Source organism: Pelobates fuscus, chromosome 5 (genome assembly GCF_036172605.1).
Source record: "Pelobates fuscus isolate aPelFus1 chromosome 5, aPelFus1.pri, whole genome shotgun sequence".
In the NCBI taxonomy this organism is placed as follows: Eukaryota; Metazoa; Chordata; class Amphibia; order Anura; family Pelobatidae; genus Pelobates; species Pelobates fuscus.
The window spans coordinates 280,478,778-280,484,949 of NC_086321.1; positions in this window are offsets into that span (position 1 = coordinate 280,478,778).

Here is a 6,172-nt window from a genome sequence, read left to right on the forward strand (position 1 = left end):
CCAAGGTATTGCAAATGGGGTATGTCCAGTCTTTTTTAGTAACCACTTAGTCACAAACACTGGCCAAAATTAGCGTTCAATTTAGTTTTTTACTTTTTTCACACACAAACAAATATGAACGCTAACTTTGGCCAGTGTTTGCGACTAAGTGGCTACTAAAAAAGTCTGGACATACTCCATATTGAATACCCTGGGTTGTCTACTTTTAAAAAAATATGTACATGTGGGGTGTTATTTAGCAATTTATGACAGATAATAGTGTTACAATGTCACTATTGATACATTTTAAAAATGTATGTTTTGAAACCGCAATATCCTACTTGTACTTATAGCCCTATAACATGCAAAAAAATAGCAAAAAGCATGTAAACACTGGGTATTTTTGAACTCAGGACAACATTTTGAATCTATTTAGCAGTTTTTTTCATTCGCTTTTGTAGATGAGTAAAAGATTTTTCACATAAAATTCAAAAAACGTGTATTTTTTTCAATTTTTTATCATATTTTTTCATTTTTTTTTAAATTAAATTACATGAGATTATATAAATAATGGTATGTAAAGAAAGCCCCTTTTGTCCTGAAAAAAACAATATATAATTTGTATGGGAACAGTAAATGAGAGAGCGGAAGATTACAGCTAAACACAAACACCACAAAAGTGTCAAAAAGATGCCTGGTCGCAAATGTACAACATCGCAAAAAAAGTCCGGTCCTTAAGGGGTTAAATTGGGTCACAACTTTGAAGGTTTTGAGGGTGTCTTGACAATAAAACACTAATTAGACATCCAGTGCCAAAATTCTACATTGGAAGTTAACCAGGTTCTTTTACTCTGGAATTAAGTTCCATACTTTCATTGAAACAGATTTCATAAAAGCAAGTTACTGTCTGTTTTCCTCATCAATTGTAAAAAGGTGTCAGATGTGGGCGCCTTAGATTACAAAGTTCATTCTGGGTGTACTTTTTCATATTTCCAGGCAAACTAAAAGCACTTTTTCTCTGCTAAACCGTCATACATTCTTACTTGAACAAGCTGCCAACAAGTAAGATGAATCATTATAGGCCTTCTGGGTCTCCTGTGTTATAGATCTCATTATGTCAGCCTTTCAATCCGGTATCCTCTTCAACCCTTATTTATATTAATTAAATGCACCATGGGGATATCAGGAATTGACATTTTCCAGTTTGAAGCTCATTCTGCCTGAGACGCCATGGCCTTGAAGGTGTTTTCTGTTGGCTGTTGATTAGTTTGTTCAATTCTCTTTGCTGCTGAAGGAAGTAAAAAAAAAAAGCATAATACTTGCCTCTGTCTTTTATTAAAATCGTGACTTTCCATCACAAGTTTGTAAAATCATTGACTCTTACATCAGAAGTGTTCACATCAACTTTTTATTATACTTGCTGTGCTTAACCCCTTAACGCCGTTACGACGTACCATGCCGTCCTGCATTAAATGGGCTTTAAAGCCGTTGCGACGGCATGGTACGTCGTAACGGCTTGCAGCCCCAGGAGGTGAGTTGTACTTACCTCCGCCACGATCCTCTTCTGGGGGGCTGCCCCCCTCCGGCAAATGAGGCCCCCGGGGGCCATGTGATCGCTCTCAAAGAGCGATCACATGGCCCCCTATAGCTGGCTATGGATCTGCCAGCAGGGGGACTGTCTAAAATATCAGACAGTCCCCCTGCTGGTAGGAAGAATAAAAAAAATAAAATAAACATGTTTAAAAATAAATTAAATATATTTATATATATATATAATATGTATATATATTATATATATAATATATATACACATATTATATATATATGTAACGTCATACAAAGTGTATTTTAATATTAATATAAGTAATTTTAATATTAAAATACACTTAGAATGACGTTACATATATAATATGTATATATATTATATATATATAATAGATGTACATATATATATTATATATAAATACGCATAATTAAAATAATAAATAAATAAAATAATAAAATAAATAAATAAAATATTGAAACAAAATTTAATATAAATGATATATGCATATGTAATTTCATTCTAACTGTATTTTGTTATTAATATATATATATCGGTAACAAAATACACTTAGAATGACATTCTATATATCTATCTATATATAAAATACAAATAACCGCAAATAAATAAATATAGATAAATACATATAATTACATAAAAGATTACATTAGTATACACGTAGAATTTAAATACCTATAAATGCATATATATTAAAATTCTACGTGTACATTTAAATAATCTTTTAACGTAATTATGTGATTTGATTAATTACAATTTGATTGACATGCCTGACAACACAGGGAGAAAGTGCAGAGAATTTAATTCGCAAGCACTATATTTGACCCTGTAACTCTCCAAGACACCATAAAACCTGTACATAGGGGGTACTGTTTTACTCGGGAGACTTCGCTGAACTCAAATATTAGTGTTTCAAACTGGTAAATTGTATTACAACGATGATATTTTAGGTAAAAGTGAAGTTTTTCGCATTTTTTACAAGCGAACGGCACTTATGGTCTATATTATTGTTGTAATATGTTTTACTGTTTATAAACACTAATATTTGTGTTTAGTGAAGTCTCCCGAGAATAACATTGTTATGGGCAAATGCAAATATTACAAGTTTTAGAATGAAATGTTGTATTTCTTAAACTGTGTACTTTGTCTTTAAGAGATATTGCAAATTGACAAGGTGTTAGAAATTGAACATATTGTTTTTCATATATGTTTCTTTAAGCAATAACCTCAGTGCATAATATGTTTGCGCCATTTTGTCCCAGACGAATTACAATAACAATAATGCATAAATAAGCTTCAAGGCTATGCTACGACTCTTTCAGTACACAATATACTGTGGTAACCCCAAGTTAATGGAACTTCCCCAAATCCGGGAATCTCCCACGACTGTGCACTTACGTCTTAGTATAAACAACAGATAAGCTATTCGGACTTTAAGATGCCATCTTGAACTAAGTCAGGAAAATTTCCATGACGTATGCAGGGCCGGTGCTAGGATTTTTGACTACACAGGCGAAGATGCATTTTGACACCCCCCTCCCCCCCCCCCAAAAAATAAAAATAAACAATGCATCTTCACCTCTGTGTCTCGTAGCCCCCTTTTGAATTTCTTACCCCCATTAGTGTTGCATATCCACTCTCTTGAATGTGGCCCCTTTGTGCCTTACACCCCCCTTTAGTGTGTCTCCTACAACCCCTCTTATGTATTTCTTACTTCCCCGCCAGCCCCTATCTATCTCTCTTTTTCTCCCACATAGACATAGATACAGGCAAAACTACATATATGCACAAATACACAAACATACAGACACACAACCATAATTATTCAGGCACACAGTCACAAAGTCATACAATCTACACATACAGGTACATTGTCGTACAAACACACATTCATACAGAGGCACACACAGAAATACAAACACAGACATAAAGAAACATAGAGATAGGCATATAGACACATACATACACAATGATACAGAGACATAGATACACAGACAGTCATAAAGAGACATACAGACAAGGCATACAGAGACATACATACACAGACAAACAAAGAACCCTGCACACTGATACCATGTAAATGCTCCGGCCATCCACAGTGGTGGATGCTCCGTGTCAGGCGGACGTCGCTGGATCCACCAGTAAAGTCTTCAAAAGGAATAAACGCAGGCAACACTCCAATATTAAGGATAGTATATTTATTGGTAGGTGAACCACCCCTTAGAAAGTGTGACGTTTCAGCTCATGCAATAAGGCTCTGCTGAGCCGAAACGTCGCACTTTCTTTGGGGTGGTTCACCTATCACTAAATATACCATCCTTACTATTGGAGTGTTGCCTGTGTTTATCCCTTTTGAATACATACACAGACAGTCATACAGAGACATACAGACTGTATGTCTCTGTATGACGGTCTGTGTATGTACACAGGATGGCTAAAAGATAGATCCCCATCTGTCGTGCAACTTCAACAGTGCTTTGAAAGCTTGGGCTCTACCGATTCCCCATGCTTGCAGGATTGTATTTAGCACCGAGCAGTATTTGTGTGTTTGACTGTAAGCATGTGTTTGTATGGAGTATGATTGTAGGGGTGTGTTTGTATGTAGTGTTTGCGTTTGAATGCAAGCATGTATTTATGTGTAGTGTTGGTTTTTGAACGCAGGTGTGTGTTTATATATAATGTTGGTGTCTGATACAGAAGTGTTTGTATGTAGTGTTGACATTTGAATGCAGGGGTGTGTTTGTATGTTGTGTTGACGTTTGCATGCAGGTGTTTATTTGTGTGTAGTGTTGATGTTTGAATGCTGAGATATATGCACATATACATATACAAATACACTGCCACACACTGTGATACACATACACAAAGATACACACACTGACACACATGCAGATACACATATACACAAACTGATACACATTCAGATAGACAGACACACAGATATACACACACATATACAAATACACACAAACACTGACAGACACCGATACACACAAACACTGACAGACATACAGACACACTGACAGACACATAGATACACAATGATAGACATACACAAATACACAAAGACACACTGACAGACAGACATATACACACAAGGACACACTGACAGACAGACATATACACACACAGACACACTGACAGACAGACATATACACACACACAGACAGACATACACACACAGACACACTGACAGACAGACATACACACACTGACAGACAGACATATACACACACAGACACACTGACAGGCAGACATATACACACAGACACACTGACAGGCAGACATATACACACAGACACACTGACAGACAGACATATACACACACAGACACACTGACAGGCAGACATATACACACAGACACACTGACAGACAGACATATAAACACACACAGACACACTGACAGGCAGACATATACACACAGACACACTGACAGACAGACATATACACACACTGACAGACAGACATATACACACACACACACTGACAGACAGACATATACACACACACACACTGACAGACAGACATATACACACACACACAGACAGACATATACACACACTGACAGATCCCTTACCTGGTGTCACGTTCCGTTCCTGGCTGCGGATCATTCTGGTAATGGCTTCTGGTATCCAGAACTCCTTTTGCTATTCTTGTTTAATATTTTTTGGTTTTCTATTCTGTGTTTGGTTTTCTTTATGCTGGGATTTCTGGGTTCATTCCTATAGTTCGTCCCTGGATTTCCCAGTCTCCAGGTTTCCTTTAAATGTTTGTTTTATTTGCCACACCCTTATGTTTCCAGTTTTCATTATGTGTTAGAGTTCCTGCAGGCAGCGGCTCAAAGCTTCTGTCCTTTCTTGCAGGTAAGTGCTATATATGTGTTCTTAATCTGTGGTTGTTTTAGCATACATTAGGCAGTGTAGGACCTGCCAGATATGGGGTACATTGGCGTTGTTGGCAGGCTTAAGCAATGTATGATCATATAGTGTGACTAAACCCCCATGATTTCCATATGTAGTACTTAGTTATTTCTCCTCTTGTTTTGCCTATGTTATCTTGTCGTGTCTTAGTTTGTATATACCTGTCCATGTTCAGTCCTGTCCAGTCATGCCCATGTTTAGTTAATGTTCCCTTATGTATTGTGTCATGTTCTGGGTTTAGCTTCCTATCGTTCTGGGTTCTACTAGTTATGTCTTGTTTTCATGTTTGGTGCCTGTTCTAGCTTTGTCTTGTTTCTAGTACTGGATACACCCTTGCTGCAGAGCCTCCCTATTCAGCTCCTGGGAGGTCTGCTTATTTCCTAGCTCCTAGTTCCTTGGATCCGCAGAAGCTGAATCAGGGTTCTGGTTGTGGCTGCACAAACGCTGGTGCTCTACACCAGGGGGCGTGCGGTTACCCTGCACCAGACCCTGCTAATCCACCTCCACGCTGAAGACTCCCACATCATCAGGCATTATGGGTCCCGGTCCATGCGCCGCCACCTGGACACTGTGTCTGGGTTCCGGGCACCGGACTACCACCCTGACACCTGGGATCCAAAGTGCTGCCTGAGGTAGGTGGGAGTTGGAGGAGCTGGTCCTGCCCAGCTCCCCTCCTCTCTGCCTTCTCCTGTTTCAGTCTTCTTGGGAGGAA